Source organism: Rhinolophus sinicus, linkage group LG05 (assembly GCF_036562045.2).
Source record: "Rhinolophus sinicus isolate RSC01 linkage group LG05, ASM3656204v1, whole genome shotgun sequence".
NCBI lineage: Eukaryota > Metazoa > Chordata > Mammalia > Chiroptera > Rhinolophidae > Rhinolophus > Rhinolophus sinicus.
Genome location: NC_133755.1, coordinates 992,923 through 1,015,896, shown reverse-complemented (window position 1 = coordinate 1,015,896; position 22,974 = coordinate 992,923). Strand labels below are relative to the sequence as shown.

At 46.5% G+C, this 22,974-nt stretch overlaps 1 protein-coding gene across 28 annotated transcripts in view; it reads left to right on the top strand.

The window, feature by feature from the left end:
* MYT1L (myelin transcription factor 1 like) overlaps positions 1–22,974 on the top strand; it is a 363,194-nt gene that overhangs the window by 40,174 nt on the left and 300,046 nt on the right. For 27 of the 28 annotated variants that reach the window (XM_074331624.1, XM_074331629.1, XM_019752014.2 and 24 more), the window contains exon 2: positions 883–970. The gene's annotated coding sequence lies outside the window, so the exon portion shown is untranslated. Of the gene's footprint in view, positions 1–882; positions 971–12,641; positions 12,661–22,974 lie in introns of those variants that run through there. The other variant, XM_074331618.1, reaches the window with a different exon arrangement.

Below are 22,974 nucleotides of genomic sequence, written 5' to 3'. Positions count from 1 at the left end.
ACATGAGCTAATGGGCCCACAGTAGCTAATAGAGTCTGGTTTCTCAGTTCGATAGCCAGTAATGGGAGTTATTGTTTGTGCTGTTCTTACTATGAAGATGCTTATTCTTTTCACGATCATCACACAAAATAGGCTGCAAAGACCCAGAGAGAGAGGGCGTTCCAGGTGAAGGTAAAGATGTATGTGAAGTGGAAACCATAGAATTTCATGTTCATTTTTCCTCCCACAGAGCTGCTAAAATTGGAATGAATGTGGTTGGTGGTTAGAAAAAGTTGATTCATATTCCAAAGGAATTCTTTTCCTTTTCTTCAATAACCCCAGTTTTCCATGTAAACCTAGAAAATAGGAAATACCAGAAACTTCATTCCTTTCACTTCCTGTCTTCCTTTCATTGTCCTGATATGGCCTTAGGTAAGCAATCTGACTTTGAGATTCTTACTTGATTTTGTATTCACTGCCCTATTGGATTCCAAAGTGTACACCCTGCAGTCCAGAACCTTCTGTTGATAACAGTGATTTCTACCTGGCAAGCAGGCACTGTCCTGGGCCTTTGAGCTCACTCTGACTCACTTCCCTTTGTTGGTGGTCTCTGTAGGCCAGACCTCTGGGGACTGACTCAAGTTACACATACCTGACTTTGTTCTGTAATTTCTGTTGAAGCACAGACTTTTATTTCAAAAGCACTCTACCTTCGAGGACACACAGTTGTGTGCAGCTCAGGACTGTTCCTCAGCTGAAGTGCAGTGAGTGTGAGCGTGTGTGTGCACGGCCTCCACTGGCTGGAGGACGAGAGCTCACACGCGGGGAAACCATCCATCCCCATCGAGTGAGGGGGACACACTCAAGTCCACTAACCACTTGTCCTATCTTTTCTTCATGCAGAGCGGCTCCCGCGGAGGCTGAGGCTGAGGTGCGTGTAGCAGGTGCCGGTCCTGTGATCCACGTTGACACTGAGGAGTCACAGAGTGTGGTATGTTAACACACATGGGGCCTGGACTTGGTAGGGCTCTGGAGGTTACCTGGAAACAAGTAGAACTCAGACTGCAGTGATGCCTGATGTCGAATTAGGCCTGTTGGGAAAGGGTTCTTTTCTAGCGGTATTTCTTGTTTTCGATATTTAGATGCTTTGATTTTATATTATCATTTAGTTGATTAAATATCCATGTTAAGCTGGCACATAACTGACTTTTTCTTACATCTTTACACTGATGAGAGCATCATATGTAATCCAGATATTTCAAAAACAGATCAGTCAAGCTGAGGGCCTTAACCCAAATCATATTTGTATGCCTACTAGTGTTTTTAGCTGCCTCTCTTTTCATTACTGATATTTATATGGTGCCTTGTAGATTTCAGACTCTTCCACTCACATTCTTTAATTGGGGCCTCATAAAAATTCTAGAAACCAATTGGTTAAGAGTACTGACTGAGCCTCTGTGTATAACCCATACATCTGGTATTTCCTTTGTCAGGTGGAGTGTGTGACAGACGCAGAGTGTTGAGGGTTAGAAGTGACATTTTTTGAAATCTGTTATTCTTTTGTAAAATTCCTCTTCACTATTGATTTGTACGTGGAGAGGCAAATTGCTACTAATGTTTAGCATGTATCACATCCTGGCTTCGAGTCAGAGCCACATTGTGTAACTTCCTGTTTATTGTCTTTTTCGACCCTCACTGTACTCTTAAAAAGGAAATATCACCACCCCCCTGGGGACAAGAGGAGACCAGGGCTGAGGGAGGTAGACAGCTGGTCCAGGTCACATCAATTACAAAAAATTCACCCAGAATTGTAGTCCTTTTTGGCACCATAGTTTCCTTTTTCCGTGGTGGCACACTTTAGGCATTTGTATCCCTTTTAAAATCTATCCTGAAATGTAATTTCATTACTTTTCAGCTCTATTAATGAGTAGCATTAACTTGACCAGGATGTGTTAGAGACCTCTGTCCCTGTCCTGTAACCTTGAAGCACACATGTGACTCCTCTGGACCTCTGCTGTCTCTTACAATGATGAGTGGGTAGGACTGAGAATTGCTGCTCATATACATAAGAAAAATTTAATCCCCATCAAGACGTCAGAAGTGAACCAGTCAGTTGGGCCTGGAAGTCTCTATTTAGTACACAGTTACTTTTTAATTGTTCAAAAACTATGCATTTTTCAAGGCATTATCTCTTTAATCTCCTTCATTTTTTGGTGGTAATGTTGTCAGGAACTTATCTCCTAAATGTTGTCATTCCCACTGATATCGAATTGCCAGAGAGATCGATTTTTTAACTTTAGTTTTTTTTCCATAATTAGTATATGCCCATTGTAGAAAATTATAGTAGTAGTGTGCATATGTGTGTGTGAGTATGTGTGTGTGTGTATACATATACATATATACCTATATGTATATACATACATTATAATAAAAAAATTAAAACACTGAGAGTACCAGAATTCAGTGATAATTACTATGTTGGTTTAAAATTCTTCACAATTGTTGCTTTGCATATATAATTTTAAATTAAGATGGATAATACTGTATATTTGTTCTTTACTCCTTTTTTACTTTATGCTTCATACATATCTTTCTATAGCGGTAAATATATTTCAGTAACATTTTTTATGGTATATAGTATTCCACTTCATGGCTATTCTAAAATATATCTAGCCAATCCTCTATTGTAATTTTATCAGTTGGCTTTTTAAATTCTGCTTTATAAATAAGTTTTAATGACCAATTTTTTACCTAAAATTTTTTACACTGTTAGTTTTCTGTAACATAAGTTAACATTATAGTAGCTGGGTCAAAGGACATGTACATTTTTAGCCTTTTGAGAATGTTAATACTTTCAAAATGCTCCTCCATTCATCAGTCTTTTCATGTGACTGCCTGTCTATAAACATAACAAACCATCAGTGTTTGAATGGTGTGAGGTTTCGTATACAAGCTTTATGAATTTGACCTTAAGAAAAAGTAATCTCAGAGTAGGTTTAAAAGACTAAAATTTTATTTCAATATATATTCTGAATTCCCAATAACTTAGTTCCAAATCTTGCACTTTCATTCCCTTGTTTAGAGATGAATTTAACGTGTGAGGTCCCAGCTGGTGTGTAAGACACTAAGAAGACTGTTGCTAAGTAAATGGATAGGACACGGCCCCTGCTTTTACGGGTCACCCTTTAGTGATGGAGTCCACGCTTACACTGAGTGCGTGTGAAAAACACTCACACATTTGCTTTTAAACATATAATCTCATCATCCTCCATTTAGCACAATGACAGTGATTATTCTTGATTCCTAAACCCCGAGTATTTCCGGATCCGCAGTCATTAGAGAAAGCTTGTGTGGTGCTTGTTACTGTACTGCAGAGGGTACTGTAAGACTACTCTGCCCCCACTCCACCAACCTGTGACAAGGAGCTTTCTTTTTTTGACTTCTTGAATATTTCCACAAATGGATAGTGATAGCCTATTATCCAGCAAGGCAGCCCATTCCATTGTTGGTTTGTGTTAATGGTTGAAATATTAATATTATTCATAAAATTTTGGTTGTGAAATTATGATTTTATATTGTAGACCTATTGTTCCTAATTCTAGCCTCTGGAGAGATTTAGAATGAAATGAGAGCAGTTCAACTCAATCTAATTCAAGGGATGTATTTTAAGAATCTGCTATAGTCAGAAACTGTTCTAGCTGCTAAAGGCTAATTTCTATTTCATATGACAATATTTCAAATATTTGATGGTAGTTGTCTTATTTTTCTAAATATACAAGTTAAATAACTTGTGTTACTCAAGGTAATTAAACTGTTACTATACTAAACCTGAAAAATTCCTATAAAGGAATAAATTTGACCTCAATTCTTGACAACACGAATGGGTTAGTTGGAGAGTTTCCCCCAAATGACCACGAGGACAGAGATGTCCCCCTACTTTTGTGTAGATTACCAAAGATTTTGTTAAAATGAAAACAAAAGGCACTTGCCCTAAACTATTAATGATTGTGACATGAGAAACCTTGTCAGGGTTGTGAATTCGGTGTAAAAGGTAAACCTGACCTAAAAATGGGGCACCTCGGATGTCTGTCCTCTATCTGCCACTTTCAACAAGCCCCTCAATTTCCGTAGGCCTCAGTTACTTCATCTGTGAAATGAAGGGCACGGTGTTCTGTGTGGCACTCGAACTCCAAACCGTAGGTTGGAGTCCTGTGCTGGGGGCCTGGGCCATGTTCACATGGCTCTGACACCACTCAGGTTGTGGGGTGGTTTCCTGGAATGTGCCTTTAGCACATGCCGCAGGTGTGGCCACAGTCATGGACACTTCTGTGGTGGAGCTGTGTCCTGTGAGGCTGACAGTTCTCCAGGGTAGGAAGCAGTGTCTTCCAGATCCAAGAGGAGGAAGCTGAAAAAGAGGTTGTGTAGCGTGCGTGTTACTTGCTGTTGAGTCAGCTCCAGCTCCTGGCGACACTATGAATGAGTGGCGTGCGCAGCACCCTGTCCCCAGCAGCCCTGCTCAGCTCCCGGAGACTCAGCCTGTGGCTTCTTTTATGAGTCAGTCCACCTCGTATCGGTCTTCCTCTCTTCCTGCTGCCTCTGCTTTTCCCAGCATGAATGTCTTTTCCAAAGAACCCGCCTTCTCAGGATGTGCCCGAAGGAGGACAGCTTCAGGGTCGTCATGTTGGCCTCCAGCCATGTTCAGGTTCAATTTGCTCTGGGACCCACTGGCTCATCTCTCCGGCGGTCCAGGGTCTGTCTCCGTAGAGCTCCCATCCAGCACCATGTTTCAGATGAATCTGTGCTTTTCCTATCAGCCTTCTTCACTGTCCATCCTTCGCATCTGTACATATGAATTGAGAATACGAGGGTGTGGGTGATCTTAGCCTTGGTCTCTAATGACACGCTTTTGTTCTTGGGGACCTTTCCTAATTCTTCCATTGTTGCGCTTCTGTACCCAAGGTCAAATTGAAGAATCAGGTCTGGGGTTGAAGTCACCTGATTTTTAGCTCCCCACCTCTGTACTGTGGGTGGGCATGAGGGTGTGGTGGGGGAGAGACTTTCCTACTCCAGACTCTGAACTCCAAGTAGTTTCTCGAACACTTGGTTGTCTTAGAGATAAATACTTACAAACAAGGCAACTTCGATGTGCAAAAATACAGAAACACCACCAACAGAAACACATCAATCCATAAACACTGTGAACTACACGTATGAGCATGAATAGTATATGCTTGAAATCCTCCTGTCAAGAGAGCGTTCTTAGAAAAATTAGTGCTTTCTGTTTGAGTTCACAGAAGTGTTTAGTTCATAAATGCTGTCTTACTTTTTAAGTTTGGTAATTGATTATATTTATTGTTTCTTCACTTTTCCTTCCTGAGACTTATTTTTACACTTCTTACATCTTATCTACTTCAAATTCCATAAAATTTTCCCACATCAAAGCTTTGGTTTCATTGACCTCGTATCCCCATTCTTGACTTTATACCACACGCTGGTCTCTGCTTCTTCACTAGGTAAACACTGTGAGTCCAGCCTGTTAACAACAGTTGTCACTCAGTCATCAGTCTGTGTGCTCTGATTAAAAGAAGTAAGTGAAAGAAAATATCAGTGCTTCCTGTCCAATGTCTGCCAATTTGAGGGTATAAATAAAAAAACCCTTGTAAACGTAGATTAGCAAATGGGAAATACAAGAAAAGCTTTCACTTAGCTCAAAACCAACTCGCTAATAAACTTGGAGGTATAATTAGGTGGACAGGAAAAGCAACCCAGCCATGGAGCAACGTGCCAGGGGGCGTTTGAGGAGCAGTCTTGATTCCTTCTCTGCCTCCCGCCTTCCTTCCCCTTTTTGTCCTCTCCCCCCACCTCTCTTTCTCTCTCTCCTTCTGCTGCTTTTATGTTTAGTGACTAAATCGTGACTCATAATGTATGAGTTCTGATATGGAAGAGGCATTATTTTCCTCCACGCTTGAGACTGGAGTCCCATTCAGGAGTAGCCATGAAACACAGGGAAAGTAAATACTATTAGCCCTTATAACAGCATAAGGGCTCGACCACAGAACAAAGGGAGTTTTGTCATCTGTGCCCAGACCAGAAAACCATAGTGGGGCCTAAAGTGTCACAACTGTCAAGATATTAAGAAATATTAAATGATATGAGAGACCTGAAAACAAAGGTCTGCTCCAGAGGTAGCTTCCTTGAGCTTCACAATCATTTTTAAGTGGTTGGGGTCAGAGATGACAGCTGAGATGATCCAGCACTGTGTGTCCTCTGGTTTGACACAAAGTCACATTGATGCAGGTTGATGGCCTCTGGGGAGCCTTGTGCCCCGATGAGTGGCGGGTACAGCCCCATGCTTCCCAGGGCTGGGCAAGGAGTCACAGTGACAAGAGCAGGCCACAGGGATGTGCGAGGAGATGAGAATAAGAACAGGAGCGCTGTCCTCTGGCTTCAGTAAGGGCCGACGAGGTGTATACGTGCCTTCTGCACGGCCAGGCGCTCGCCTCAAGGTGGTACTTTATCCCTTAAGTTTCCCCCACCATCTTTAAGTGTTTCCCTTTACAGGAAACACGGGTGTTAAAATACAGCCAGAAAAAAAAAATCTGACTAAAGATTGGGGCCTCATACATTAGAACTGAAAGCATCAACTATTTAACCTATTTAAAATTTCAACTACCTGGCATTAAGGAATTGCTCATTTTTTAATGAGTTCTTTAGAGTTCTTATATTTTAGAGATGCATACTGAAAGATTTCTAGGTAGAATTCTATGATTTCCAAACTTTCCTTCAAATAATGCAGACGTAGTCATTGGATGGCGGTGTAGATGAAATTGCATTGGCCGCATTGCACTGACGTAACTGATTGATGGGTAAATCAGGTTTATGATACTTTTCTATCCACTTTTGTATTTGTTTAAAGTTTTCCAAAGTAAAATGTATCAGTGAATGGGAATTTGCATAGCATAGTAACTGAAGAGGCATCCTCTAGTACCAGATTCGTGGGAATAAACCCAACCTCTTATGTCTAAAAACTGGGGTTAAGTTTCCTTTCTGTGCCTCAGTTTCCTCATCTGTAAAGTGTGGGTGATAATAGTCTGGGCTCCATAGGATCCTTGTGGAGACGGCATGAGTTGTTACGTGTGAGCCACCACGAGCACGCATAGCACAGCCCCTCCGTACGGTCACACTCATGAACTCTTACAGAGGTGGGATTTTGTGTTCATTTTCCACTTGGGATATCTGACCTTAGCAACTGCTATGTAGAGAAAGCTCTTAATTTTGTATATGTAAAGCATTTTGGAGTTAATAGTTACCTTTTCTATTTTAAAATGAATTGATTTAATACTTATTGACTTTCTGTTATTTGCAACATTGAATATATTCCTAAAGGTATTTAATTAAATTGTATAAAATGGGTTTTTAAAACTTGCTATAAATACATTTTGATTTATTTTCCTTAAAAGATATAGCTTAATAGATTAACCACAACACTGACTATATCTTGGTTATTTAGTTCCTTCCTTCCTTCTTTCTCTCCTTCCTCTGTTGCAAAGGGTAAATAACCTCCATTTTTCCCTATAAATAGAATTGTTAAATAGCCACTTATAGTCTACCCTTATATAGCACTTGAGAGTTAGTAACTTTACAGTTGCATAATTAATCCTACAGTGTTCTCTTTTTCACATTGTTTAAATCCAAACACATAGCTGTTCAAAGAAAGGAATCAGCATTGGGAATTTGGACAATTGTGTTTTCTGAAGAACCCACTTTGCTGATAAACAAAAGAAAGGTTTTAGAAACATGAAAGCGTAAAGAACAGTGGGTGTTCATTGCTTTCTCCGTTCTTGCCGTCTTTTCTGTGTCAGGTTTCTCGGCCCCGCCCTCTGATTGGGGATTACCAATCATCAGTTCCGTGTAGAAAAGATGACTAAGTGGTTTCCACAAGGCTGGTCTTTGAGCAGCTGTGTTGCTCAAATCACTGTGCCCGGTGAGGAGGGATGAAGAGGTGAGCAAAGACCAGACATTCTGGAAAGTTCACCAGGATTCAGCAGTGAGATGAAGCCATACTGGAATGGGGGATGCTGGGTGCCACTGACAAGTTCCAGGAGGGCTCAGGGGAAGGGCGCTCATTCTGGTAGTCACAGCTCAGGGCTTCCTGGAAGGGTATGGAATAAAAAAGCTTAGGCGTCTGAAATGGAGGGAAGAAATTGTGATGGAGAAGAGGTAAAAAGAAGGCAAAATATGAATGGAAATAGCATTCTTTGCATCCATCTGTAGACAGGAACAGATTCAGTGCATGTTAAATTTTCCCTCCCAGACTCTCCCGTGGCTCGGTGGCCCACACGGCCATGCCAGGAGCTCCGGAGCAGGAAGGTGTCAAGACAAGAAGGGGAAGTGGGAATGGACACGCACCACAGATCACTGCTGTCTCCTCCTCCACTCTCCCACTCTCACATTTGTGTGGTTGCAAAAGGACTGTTTAAATTAACTGGCACACTTGTAAAATGCAAAAAACCTGCCTAATCTGTATTCAGATAAGTTAAATAATTCTCCCGGGAGGAATAGAGAAACCTCCTTAGTCACCAATAACCTGTATCTCGGCTAAACTGTAGCGTCACTGGATTGGTGAAGTCTCAGGCCTGCCCACCCACAGTGGGTGTGACCAGAGGTGCAAGGCAGCTTCCTGGGCTCTGGCAGCCACGTGCGGAGGTGCCCTGTGCATGTGGCAGAGTGTGCACTGCGTTACGATCGCATCCTCTGTGGCTTACGGGCACAGTGGTCAGATTTCTTAACTGCAGTGACAGACAAACCTTGAGGAATAGAAACGGTCATTATTTTTAAGGGAAGCCTGAAACATTTGTCTCTCTTCAACACATACACCTTGAGCTCCCACTGTGCGGTGGACACTGCTGCATGCGGAACCCGGGCGCGGGCTCTAGGGCAATCACATGCTGCAGGCAAACACACGAGCAGTGAAACACAGCTGAGGGAGTGCAAGCCCTCTGGGAGGTCAGTGAAGGAGACGGGGAGGCTCATTCGAGAAGGTCTTGGAGAACGAGTAGGGGTGTTCCCAGTGGAGGAAGATGGCGGGAACTTCCTCTGTCTAGGGGACCAGAGGGACAAAGCACGAGGGTGTGGAGGACATGCTAATTACACACGGAAGGTAAATGTGGGCAGCCAGGCCGAGATGAGGGTATGAGGGACCCACCCCATGCTGTGTTTAGAGCGTATCATACGGACGACAGAGAAGGACATAAGTGTGTGAGTGGAGAGTGCTGATGGGACAAAGGAAAGGCAGAGAAGACGCCCCGGGGCGATCTGAGTGCAGCATGGACCACGCTGGTCCAGCTGTCTGAGCTCACGCCTCACGGCTCTGTGGCCTCCAGGGGACCCCTCGCCCCTACGGCCCTCCTGTTCTCATCCAGAATAGCCATACGGGGTCGCTAGTTGGGCGTCCTGATGCTTGGAGTGTCACACAGGTAGGAAATCAGTGCCCTGTGACCTCAGGTGGCTCACAGTGCAGAAGCCACCGAGTGCAGAATGGAGTTGAAAGAAATTGACTTTATTCTGTTTCGGTTCAGCCAACACTTTAGGATGGGATTCCTGTATAAAATGGCGCCATCTACTTGGTACTCCCTAACACATAGTTCACCTTCACATCTCTGCTGTGTAACACACATGCACACACACACACACCATACACGTGCATGCACACCACACACACACGCACACACTTACTGTGATGCCTTCTTTAAATTCCCTCTCAAACATGTCTGCCCAGTAGAACGCCAGCATCCTTTCTAGGCCAGGCTTAAATGTCCACTCCTGGTGACACCCCCTTCAGTGCTCCCTAAACCCCATCACCTACCCTATGCCAGTGTACTTGCTGTCCTGTTGTCCTTTTGAAGCACTTCCTCATATTCCTGGAACAATTTTGAGCTGTCTCCTTGCGTATGACCAGCTTTCCTTGTTGCAGCCCCTCCGAGCACAAAACAGGGATCGTAGCTCTCCATGTGGGGGCTGAGGGTGACTCCCCACCCGGTTGAGGGCTCTGGCTGGAGTCCACAGACGTACTCTGGGGGGTATCTGCACATTGAGATACATTTATCTTTTCTCCGTGTCTCACGATGGTGTGCTTCAGGAGTTTTGTGAGACTGGTTGTAAGGAGACTTTAAAATACATTTGCAAAGTGGTACTGTTAAAGACATCGTATGCTGCCGTTTTATAGCCAGTGTTAACATTTACTGTGTATTGAAAACCATACTTTATTCACGCTGTCCCTCTTCCTTAGACTACTCACCGTAGTCTCAGAAATCACTTTAGAAAAAAGCAAGCCTGAATCTCCTAGAACATAAATACTCGTAATTTGGGATTGCTGAAAATAAAAGCTAAGAGTTTTCACACTTTAAGTGTGATTAAAAATGTCCCTTTCCCCAATTCTCCTAACATTTTTTGGAAGAAAGTCTAATTTACATTGTAATTAAATTACGACATTTGAGCACTTTGTATGTTTTCGTTCCTTCCTCTGTCCTTTCCGTTCCCTTCATGCAGACACACGACATGTATAGAGTCGCATGTCAGTTCTCTACACTCATCATTATTTGGTTAGTGTTCCAAGAGGTCTCTATACCATATTTTTCATTTTAATGAGAGAGGCGAAAGGTTTACAATATCAAAAAGAACACGAATACTAATTTTCACCCAGAGTAATATTCTTGTGGGTGGGTGAAAAGCATTACTTTTCCATAACTCCCTCACCTCCTGACATTCACACAGCAACAGCAGTTTTGTCTTTTCTGGTGTGTTTTTCTTGTTCGAACCCAATTCACTCCTTAGTAATCTTTCAAACTGGCAGTAGACTAGAGTCAGTGGCGGGGTACTGCCCTCTGATGCAGCCCCTGCAGAATGCCGTGGCCTGAGTGTGCCCCTGGCCTTCACCTGGGGCAGGTGGCAGACTAGCACGTTTGCTCTGGCCCTGACCATGCTCCGCGTCTTCCCACCTCCTGCAGAACCGTCCTGGGTCTCATGTGCTTCGAAAAGGACTGAGCCTTAGGAGGTTCGCTGTAGGGGGTGGTGGGCACCTTTCCAGGTGAAAAGTTTAGGCTTCCTGGCACATTCACATATCTACAAAATGAGGTAGCCCCCAATCCTGTAGGGACGGAACAAGAAAAGGTCTCTGTAGCCGTCCACACTGCATGTTCTTTGTTTCCATATGTGTGATTGAGCACTAGTCACCTTTACATGTTTTTCTAATCCTTAGGTGAAATCCCTCATATTGTTTTTTGCCTTTCATTTAGTATTTAGTTTTTTCCTTAATAACTGAATATTACCATTTTATATTATCCCTTCCTTTACTGGAGAAAAAGTTATGTTCACATTAACTCCAATAATAGAGCAGAAGCTAAAACACTCTGTGTCTTTAAGGAGAGTACATCTTAGGATGTGTGTTTGGGAGGGCAGACGATATAAACAAATGTATGTTGTGTTGGATGGTGATACGCCTGACGAGGACTGAAGCTGACAGGGAAATTGCAGGCTGCGGGGTGGGGTGCGCTGGCACCGTTTTCAGAATCGCGGTCTGGCAGGGTCTAGCGAGTGGGAGACTCTAGGCAGTGTTTCGAAGGCCCTGAGAGAGTGAGCCTGCGGGGTCTGGGGCAGGAGCGGGCCAGGCCGGCGGCGAGTGCTGCCCTAAGGCAGGGCCATGGCCGCACCTTCTAGAAACAGTGAATCAGCCAGGGGTGCTAAGGCAGAATGAGGGAGGAAGAGAGAGAGCAGCAAGGGGCAGGGTAGGAAAGATAGACAGCAGGGTGGGAGCAGACCACTGGGGGCATGGATGTGACAGGAGTGAGGGCTTTGGCTTCCATTGCGTGTGTGACGGAAAGCTACTAGAAAGTCCTGGGCACAGAGGTGATCTAACTGGGCTGGCATTTTAAGAGGCTCAGTCTGGTTGCAGGTGGGAAAGCGAGGTGAGTGAGGAGAAGGGAAGCGAGTGGCCAGGCTGTTGCCATAACGTCAGGGCCGGTGCTCTGAGGATGTGGTGCCAGGTGTGGTGGGGACACTTGGAACGAAGAGCCAACAGGATTTGCTGAGCCGAGGTCATGAGTGTGAGGACAAGAGGCAGCGAGGGTGACTGCGATGCTGCCTGGGCGCGGGGGCCGTGCTCAGTTGGAGAGCGCTGTTGGGGGAGCAGGCTTGGAAGGGAAGTCAGGAGTCTGTTTCACCTGGTGAAGCCCAGGTGCCCATCTGTACAGGAGGGAGAAGTCAAGGGCGTAGCCGAACACGCAATTCAGGGGAGACAGCGGTCCCAGAGGCGAAAGCTTGGCGTGGTCAAGGCACAGGTGGCAGGGAAGCCCCAGGAGGGCGCTCACAGGGGATGAGGGGCCAGAGGCTGAGCTGGGAGGCTCACCAAGCCCGGACTGGGGTGCACAAAGGTGCCCGCCAGCAAAGGGCCTGGCTAGTGGGGGTGGGGGCGCGTGGGGAGGAGGAGAAAGCCGTCTGTGGGCGAGGTCCTATCAGGTCACTGGCAGCCTGGAGCCCAGGCGTGACTGTGGGGTGCAGCTGCCTGCTGTGCATGAGAAGAGAGGAGTGTGAGGGAGTGAGTGGGGCCGTGCGCATGAGCAGTGAGAGTGGCGTCCTGAGGAGGCAGGTGATTGGGGCGCAGCTGCAGGACACAGACTCAGGGAGGTTGGTTTCCATTGTTTTGTTTTGTTTTGTTTTTTTAAGAAGGGAGCTCGCAGCCTATGAGCTTGCAGATGGGAGGGTGCAGCAGACAGGAGAATCAGTGACGCAGGGTGGGGAGCCTCTGAGCCTGTCCTTGCGTGGGGGGAGGAGGAGCGCCCGGCACAAGGGCAGTGGGCGCCGCAGAGGGAAGCACGGGCGCCCACTGTGGGCAGGAGGCAGCCAGCCATGGCTGCGCACTTCTCGGGGGCCTGGCTGTTCTCTGGTCGTCAGTGGAGAGCAGGACGGAAGCGACAGGAGAGCTTGGAGAGAGGAGACTGGAGCCTAGCCAGGGGTGCGGCGGTGAGAGCCAGGAGGGGTGGGAAGGCCAGTGCTTGGCAGGCCAGGAGAAGGGGCGTGAGTGGCGTGCTGGGAGCGGAGGAAGGGCCGAAGGTGATGGCTGGGGCCGGGCACGCGGGAAACGGACTGGGGCGAAGCCCCAGCTCTCCGCACAAACGAGGGTTCAGGTGTGACCAGGAGTGTGTCTGAGGAAGGGAGGAGAGTGAGCACATTAGAGGCCGGTGGGAGATGATGACACAGCCACAGACAGAGAACACGTGGCCCAGGAGCAGCCTGCCAGGCGCTGAGCCTGATGCGCGGGTCCCAAGGAGCTGGGCTTGATGTATCTAGAGGTGAGACTCTGCTTCTGGAGCAGCGGGCACAGCACACGCACGCGCGCGCACGCAGGCTTTCCCGCTGGGCCCACCCACGTGGCCGCGGGTCTCTGCCGCATTCTCATGCACCAGGAAGAGGAAGGGCTCGCACGCCTGGCCTAGGAGGGATTTGTATATTCTGACATAATAAAGCCAACTACGTGACCAGGAAGGAAAGGCGAATGCAATGCGCTCTGCTTCAGCTAATTTGAAAAAGAGGAAGGTCGTTATTAACAAGACACTGGGGGCTGTGTCTGCAGCCTTTGAACTGGCCCAGCAGGATGTGGCCTCCAGTCCTGGGGAGCTGAGCTGGGCGCCTGGGCATCGAGCCCCAGGGCAACTTGAGGCTGCTGTATTCTCCTTATTAACCGCTTCCCTTGATTGCCTGCTGTCTGTAGTGTCCCTTGACTGCTGTACTTACAGGCTGCTTGCATGCAGTGAGTACCAATTAGGGAGACTGGGTGTAATTTTTTTATGCTTGTTTGTCACCTTTTTGGAATGACCTCAGTGTGACTGATCTGTGATTAAATGACGGGTCCTCCATTTCCTTCCTCTTCGTTCCATCCCTGTCACATGGTAGGGCCTCAAAAATATATTTTCAAAGGGAATGAATGGATTGTTGTAGTGAATATATAAGGCACCACGCTAATGACTGAAGAAAGGTGATGAAGCAAACACGGCTCTTAGTCTTTTGCTGTGTGCGCGCGGGCGCACACACACACACACACACACACACACACACACACACACACTTCTAGCCTGCATGTATGTGGTTTCTAATATCACACTGAAGGCAGTAATGCCTTTGGAGGAATTGGTAAAGGACGGTCTGACTAAGGAGTAGCAAGAGATTACTGTGACTGTGAGAATCAGAGAGGATGGAACTCGTGCACACAGTCCAGCTGAGACTGCCTTCCTGATCGGAGGACGGACGTCCAGACGGAGGCACTGTGAGCATGAGGACGACCGGGGCACCGCAGAAACCCCAAGTGGTGGTGGTCACTAAGCCGGAATCCGGGGATGGGACGGGACCAAAAAGACGGCAGGTGTGTAGGAGCAACATGAGGGCTCAGAATGGCAGGTGAAGCTAGGGACACACTTGCGTGGTGGTGAGTGGCCCCAGGGGCTGCTGGACACTGAGCACTGGTGGGACAGAGCATGTGGCTTTGAGAAGGAAGATCTGCTGGGATCTCGATCCAGCTTGCAGGCAGCTGCAGCTACAGAGAAGCCAAGTGAGAAATAGGAGTAGTCCACACAGAACGAGCCGGTAACGGCAGCGGCCCGAAACCGGACGCACACCAAGCACGCCCATTTCTGGTCTCATTTAATCCACACACCTGCTGAGAGATGGGACGTGTGGCCGCATTCTGTGGGAGGTGGTCGCAGTGCCACCCAGAGTGACCTGCGGCCCAGGGCGGGGCCACGGACTCTCTGTGGCCCAACCCCTTATCTGGAGAAGCGCAGAGGTGACCCTGCGTGTTTAGAAGCGTCATGGCCACTGGCAGCGATGTGGCACTCAAGTGCATGAGCGCTTTCCCAGGAATGATTTCTGTTGTGTTTTACAAAATACGAAGTCTAAAATATTTGGGTTGGATTGTTTTTTTGAATCTCATCTTTCGCCTACAGATAGTTTTGGAAGCACTGCATGGTATTTCCTGGGTGAGGTCATGTTGCCGGACATAGCAGAGCTAAAACTCGTCACTGAGTCCTGGACATTTGGTCCTGGCTCCTGACAGACGAAACAGATGAAAAGAGTTTTCACTCGTCTTCCCTGTATTTAAGTGCACCATCCATCCCGTGTCAGTGAAGGGAGGCCCTTGTGGGAGGAACTCAGGAGTAACCAGTGTCATTTCTGGTCACCTCGCGAATAGGCTGTTTGTTTTTCCCCCTTCCCTACAGATTTATCTTCATAATTATATTTTATGTAGGCTAATAATTAAATGAGTGTGAATTCCCTAAACATATAATGCCTGATTTCGAGGCAGAGGGGACGTTCAAGTGTTGTGAAGGGAGTCAGCCAGGGGGACAGCTGACCCGGCGTCCTCGGGGCCGACACACGTCAGAAAGAGGAGGCGTTCTCTGGAAACTAAGGGAAAGCGGGCTCCTCTTCAGGCTTTTCTGGGGCGGGTTCCCAACTGAATTTGATGACCACTGGTTTCCTTTTGTCAATTTATTGTATACCATAATGGCTTCTGGACTGTTTTCTAATTGTTTAGTGTTAAATAGTGATTTTTAAAAAATACCGCTGGCTATTTTTCAAGATAAGAAATCCACAAATAATTTCCATTTGTCTCCATGTGGAAAATTGACCTTAAAGTAATGCATTTTGTGTTTCAATCAGAGGTGTTTCCTACCCCATTTCACCTGCTCTGTCTCTCTCTTCTCCCACCTTCCCTATGTAGGTAAACGTTACCTTTACCTGCAAATTAATAAAATAACCGTTCTGCTCACCTCACTGATTCTCTAAGCTGAAATGTTCGGAAATTAAATTTCTGTGTTTTGGAGGTAGATTTTTTCCCCTCCATACTTTTATCCTTACCTTTCGTTCTAGTTAACAATGACAGAGAAATTGATTGTTTGGAGTTCAGAAAATAAAACACTTCCATCCAAAGTAGGCATATGCATGAATCAAATGTGTATGGCCTTTTGGGAAATTGAAAAATGACCTCATTTTAAACCGTACATTATATTTCATAAATCTCTCTGTAACATTTTTGGAATTCCCATCTGCTATCTCCCAATCTCACCCTTTATTAATATTAATCAGGAGACTAAATTTTAAATGAACTTTCAAGTCCCATATTCAGAGCAAGTATTGGATTCATGAACTTGAAGGGACCTGGAGGATGTGGGACTATGGGTGCTGTCCTGAAGGCTCCGTCCTTGGCCATCTCCTCAGGTGATGATGGCGGTGTCCATTCTGTGACTGGACTTTAGTTACGCCAAAGCTCAGGTCCCTGTGTGTAGCTTACAGAAGACCAGGCGCCCGTGTTCACCCCTCGGCGGTACCTCTGCTTAGATGCCCACGGACACGTGCGCTCAGCACGCCCGCCGCACTCGGCCCCTTTCCAGCAGAGCTCCTCTTCTGTGTCAGTGCCACTCCTCTCCAGCCTGCCGGGCAGACCACAGGGTTACTGTCGTCTCCCGGCCCCATTGCACAGTCACGTGTAAAAGCTGGTTTCTTCTGCCTGGCGAGATTTTATCCTCAGTCATCTGCCCCCTGGTTCTTGCTATATGGTCTAGTGTCACATCTGCTTCTCACATGGCTTTGAATGTTTTTTTCTAAAACTGAATGTAAAGCAGGCACTTAAGTCTTCCCTGTGGGTTCAAACCAGCTTGCTCTCTGCCTCTTTGGAGGCCGTGGGAACCCATGTAACCTCTCAGTTGCAGTTTCCCCACCTGAGGTGATGGGAATGACAAACAGTGCACAGGTGTCCTGTGAAGATCAGTGACGTTCCGAGGCACAAGCACCTGACGGGCACCTGCATTCAGGGGGGCCAGCGACAGAAATGAGGAGCAGCCGCGTCACTGTCCTGTGGCTGCTCCCCCTTGTCGTTCACAGCGCGGCCTCCCCAGGCGTCCACTGTACCCGGCCAGTCACCGTTCTCCCAACATTAACTGCGAAGCTTTCCTCTGTGCCTTTGCGGGTTCATTTCATCGCAACCCGATGCCTCTCCTTCACCACGGCTGCAGGTCGAGGTCTTACCTGCCCTTAAGCACTCTTCCTGCACCACTTTGTTTTCCCAGCGGTGCTCCCCCTGCAGCATCTGGAATGACCTTGTAGGTTTCAGCAGCCACAGGAGCAGGTCGCATGAGAGCCGTGGCTCAGTGCTCTGGGCTCGCCCACCTGCTCTGTCAGTGCCTTATTGCTGCATGTCTGGGGGGCCGGATGTCACCCAGCAAAGCCCTGTAGGGTCTCAGGCACTGTCATGATGACTGCATTGGTATGAATACTGAGGTCCTCACGCGTGGACCCACCCGGACCCCTGATAGAGGTTCCACTGATTTTCATTGTACCTGGGAGAGTTTTCTCCATCGGGAGTGGCATTGTATTTTAGGAAGAGCACACACGGTGCAATCAGATAAGTCTGCATTGCAAGCCTTGTTCTGCCACGTGTTAACTCTGTGAGCTTTGTCAAGATTCTGTGACTTCCCTGAGAACCCTTTATTAATCTGTAATGCAGGCATCACACTAGTACCTGCCTTGTAGAGCTGCTGTGAAGATGAAATGAGACGCAGCTGGGAAAGCTCTTAAGATGTTTCCTGAAACATGATAACGGGGTTGAGGGCTGGGCGCTGGAGCTGTCGGTCACTCAGTATATGAAGCTCTCTCGTCAAACCCTCGCAAGTGTGTGCCCGCAGCTGCGTCCCAGGATTCTGCCGGCCACACGGCCCGAGCCGTCGTCCGGTCCCACTTGGGGTGGCGTGATGCACCGCGCCTCGTAGCAGCTTGGGCTCGCGTGCACTTTCACCCATTTCCTTCACCTGTGCTCCCTGACAGTCTCAGCGCCCAGCCTCAGCGCCCTCCCCTTTCCTTGTCATCGCCGTCCAAAGCTGAACGCATCCCTGCTTCTGGGTGCCGTGAACTGCCCTCCGCGTCAGGATTAGCCTGTTTCGCGCTCACCACACCCTACGCGGTGAGTGCCTTTACTCTCAGTGCTGCAGGGGAGGCTTCGTTCCCAAATGGTTCAGCAGCGTGCTCACGGCCGGACAGCCCAGCCCCTCCTCCTGAAGGACGAACGTCTTCAGGAGCTGCATCGGCCTGAAGGCCCCTAGAGCCCCCGGTGGACTCAGTGATGTCCCTCGTGTGCATGCCCACTGCTCATGCCCATCGCCTGGGCACTCTCACTGTGTCCTACCTGCAGTGCCACCCCATGTGCCCCTTGGAGCCCCAGCGACACCATATCACGAAACAACAAATGTATGAGTTTCCTGTGTACCAGGCAAGGGACTGACTGTTTCATTTCCATCATCTCACTGAACTCCAGTGACAGCTTCAAAAGGTAGAAGTCATTAGCCCATTTTCAAGTCAAGATGCAGAATTTTAGTTGCCCAAGATTTTATAGCCATTATGTGGGAGAACAGGAGTCTGCACCCAAGTCTGCCTGCTTCTGATGTCATATTTGTACTTATTGTCTCCTTTTCTAATTCTGGGTTCCCTGTAGCCTTTGCTGTTTTCTGGCACATCAGAAATGCCTTTCTAAAAGTCGGCCAAGTTGATGGGGATTCACTGGGTTTGGCTGTGTGTGCTTCTCTGCACCCTTAGCCAGGACAGCTGAGTTTCTCCAGAGGCGTCCTGATCCAACCTGAGCTGGACCACAGCCCGACCTTTTGGTGACCTTCAGGGCTTGGCTCCGCCAGTCATCCGGGTGCCAGCTCTTGTCCTCAGCCCCCGAATGACTGTCCACGCAGGCAAATGAGCAGCAGGGCCTTTGTGGTCGCAGGCCAGTGCTGCAGGGACCCTGGAATGAGCCCAGAAGTAGTCGTCGTATCCTCGGCAGATAACGAGATGAGGCCACATGAGCTCTGGGCTATGGCTGGTTGTTTGAACTGTGTCCCTATAGAAAGTCACATGCAAAACAAATTCTTGTGACTGCGCATCGCTGTGGCTTCGGGGAAAGGTGGAGTTGGAGGGATCAGAGCACAGTGTTTCTATTGATGTCACAGGATGCCATATGGGTTTTAATAATTAAAAAAGGTGTCACAACCTTGGCGTGCAGGGCTGGGCTGAGGTGGGGTAGTGGGCAGCAGACACTGGGTGTCCACACTGAGTTCCCGGCAGGAAGGGCACGGTCCCTGCCCAGCAGGCTGTGTGAGTCCAAGATTTGGAAACACAGAACCAGCACACCGGGTTAGCAGCCCAGGGGTTAAATCCAGATGCTGCCCTGCGCTGACCTTGAGCTTCTGAGTCAGGGACGACTTAAGTTTACCCTCTCCAAAGACAGCAGTAGTCCTCATTTAAAAGTTATTAGTTTCAGTGTGTTTTATATTTGAAAATTTGCGCTTTTCATTCTGTCTTTGGAGAAAAAATAATTTTGTGTACTTTGCGCTCCTTTTTCCTCAGTCAAGGAGATAGGTTATTTATTACCTGTAATGTATGTGTCTGTGCCTGCCACATACCTAGGTAGGACATGAAAATCCTTTCCAATTCACTGAGACTAAAAACACCCCTGCCTGTAACATAACCTGTGAGAGAAAAAACTGCTGTGCATTAAAAAAGGTGTCGTTAGTTGGATTTGATCAGAAATTATTTGGTCATGTGGTTTGCTAGAAAAATTCATACCAGCAGCAAAGACAATCAGATCAAATGTTATAGTTGCAGCTATCATAATTATTAATGAAAACTTTCATTTGGCAGGATATTAAAGCAAAATTAGGAAGTTTCTAAAGAATTTCAAAAAATTATAGGATGTGAGGAAATGTACGAATCACTGGAGTCATTCGTTCATTATCTTTCTCCAAAGATCATTTGTCCTTCCCTCTTTTTCCCTCCTTCCCTCCCTCCCTTGCACAGAAAAATTTATTTAGTGCCTGTTCTGTATTAAACACTGTTCTAGGTGCTGGAATTCAACAGTGAAAAGAAAAAGGCAACCACAGAGCCCCACCTCCTGCAGCTGCAGTTGCAGAGTGACCTGGTCCCAGCAGTGGGTTCAAGGACTGCCACCACTGCACTTTGAGTTGGCCCCATGTTACCCCACAATATTGTTACGCAGAACCACCCTTTAAGGAAACAAATACTGGCTAGGATATTTTACAAGGGCTGTGAGACAGTGCACTTGAATTTAACTCATTTGTTTGTTTCCATGTGAATTTTTTTAAATTTATTTTTGTTCTTTTAAGGAATGAAGAATGTTCTCAGGGCACGTTCTCTTTTCTGGCTGGCTCCAGAAAAGATTATGATAATATCTGGCATAAATTTCCTGAAGTGGGTTTTATTTCAGTCTTCCTCTGCACCATAATCAAGCCACTCCCTAGAACTTGACTAGATTTGAAGCTCTCCAGAACTGCCATCTTTTTTATCTGTTGGTGGTGTGCTGGGGTCTGCTCACCTCTCTCATGTATTTATCTTCAGTTTGCTTTTGCCATAAATATGCTGTCCCTAATTCTGCCTCATTTGTCACCTAATTGGCCAAATCTGAAGCTCATCCTCAGCCAGGGCCCCACTGATAACAGTTTTGAGGACTCAGCAGTGGGCGATGATTCTATTTCATACTTAGTTTTATCTAATGCTGTAGGTCTTCCAGACACTCAGCGTTCCTCTTTGTTCCGTTCAAATGCCGTTGTTTCTATTTAACATCAGGAGATGCTAAAGCTCTATTCCTGACTCGTGGTGTTTCTGTGTCCTTTCTGGTTTGTCTAAAAGACTGGAATCAGATTTAGTATGAAAATGAGCAAAAGTATCAAAAGGCAAGTTTGTATAAAGTGCATAGGAAATACAGTTATGTGTTTGATTTGATGATACCCAAGAACAATGAAATGGGAAGAAATGCAAAGAGCAATGTTCAAAAACAAAAAAAACAAACTCCAAACTAACAGTTGGAGACCCCAAGGGAGACATGTTTTGGGAAGACACACACACACACACACACACAGCTTGGAAGAAGGACCATGAAATGAGTAAGGATCAGTGAATGGGTCATTGCAAATACTGTGTCACCAGGATTTCCTGAGGTAGGATGTCACGTGCTCAGGTTGTAGGATTTCCTGAGCTAGGACGCCATGATGCTCTGGTTGCCTCAGTAACCTAAATGCATGGAGCTGAGAAGCAAAATTGGTTCTTAGAATGAATGAAAGCCTGAAATTTTAGAAAAGAGTGCTGTATCAGGATACCAAAGACAGGCTCTGGACAGCAGTGCATGTCCCACAGGATGTGAACGTGACACTGTAAAACAGAATGAGTCAGCTTCCTTCGCTGGGTCCAGGGTGGAAGGGTCTGGTGATGATGTCATTCCTGGTTCTGAAGCTTCTGTGCAGGTGGCCATGCAGATAGATGGCAAAACGTGTCTCCATTGTAAATATGGATGAAAGGGAAGGGAGCCCAGGGGCATTTCTTTTAAGAAATTTCAATAGATCAGAGTCTGGGTATAGTGTAGTAAAAAATAATTCCACCGCAAATTAAGTTTCAGTAAGATAGAAAGTGGTGAGAGAAAGAAATTCTGAAGTACTTTCACCAAGACACAGAGGACGTGGGCTGGACGTGGCACATGATGAGTCTGTTATAAGTCATTTCAAATTAGAAGCATGGCTGATTCTGGAAGCGGTGAGATAATAAGTTACGATCATAGCATTCATTTTCTGGCCAGGAGTTATGACTATTTGATAATAACTATCATTTTCATTTGAGCTATAGTAGCATTTCGTAGAGTTGCTATATAGTGACACCCACTGAGGTCTGTGTATGCTTTTAACATGCCCACGTTTTACCCACAAACTTGATCTCATTTAATCCTCATGAATTTGGGGAAATGTTGGTACTAGGATGCCCATCTTGTTGGTGGTCACTGAAGCACAGAGCTAGACAACAATTTGCCCGATCATATCAATTAAGGAGGTGCCAGGTGTGAGCCCTAATTGATTATAAATCTTGTTCTTTTCTGTAATAGACTCTCCTGCTAGTTAAGTAGATTTGAAAGTCTTAAGGGAAGGGGTGGATATGGTATCTGAGAAGGAGCCAGGCTGTGCTCAGGACGGACTGTGGCTGATGTGTTGGGTAGCTCTGCCGCCCGTGCCTGCCTGAGGGGAGCTGAGTGGGAGCAGAAGTCACATGGCGGCCCTTCACTATTTCCAAAACATTCTCCTCAGAAGTTAGGATATGTTATTTTCATAATATTCCTAGGCAGTGTTATTAACATCTTTTTTTTTCTTCTGCATCAAAGAAACAGGAGCTCAGAAATGTTAAAGAATTGACCTGGCACAGTGAGCTGGTGAGGTGCATAGGCAGGACAAACCCCACGCCCATCTGGCCATTGGGGAACGCCATCCTTGCCGTCGCATGCTACTGGCATGTCACTGAAGTGGTCGGTGTAAGCCACATTTCCCGTATGGCTAGTGCTTGGTCAGAATATGGACTTTTATTTCAGTGATTCTAAAGATTGAGAGATTTTCAAAAGCCTTACTTTCCCCTTTTGGGACCTATTCCTGGTTAGGAATCGTCTTTTGAATATAACGCTTTACAGTGAACCATCAAGTAATGAGATGTGTAATTCCTCAAATATTAGACCTAAGGGTGAAGCTACCCATGGTGCTTAATATTCCTCTTCAGGACTTCCCTCTCCTTGTTGGTTGGTTTTCTCGTTTTCTGATCTCCTCATGAACTTGCCCATACATGAGTCTGCAGGTTCAGGAGCTGGCCCTCTGGAAATTCTAGTGCAGAATGACCAGAAAGAGGAGGAAAGGCTACACCGCAGGAGAGAGGGTTCTTTTGTAGCATGTTTTCTAATCCAGAGCTCCTTCCACTTAGGAAGACTGGCTCTGTGTTTGTCAAGAGAGGGCCTCTTTGGAGAACTTCTGGGTATTTTTCAGCGGCTCTTGAGTCTGATGGACAGATTGGATATGATCCTTAAAACAGAAAATTGTTTCAATTATTAGGAAGACCTGATTCAACCTTTTGTAAAGATTTGCAATTTCT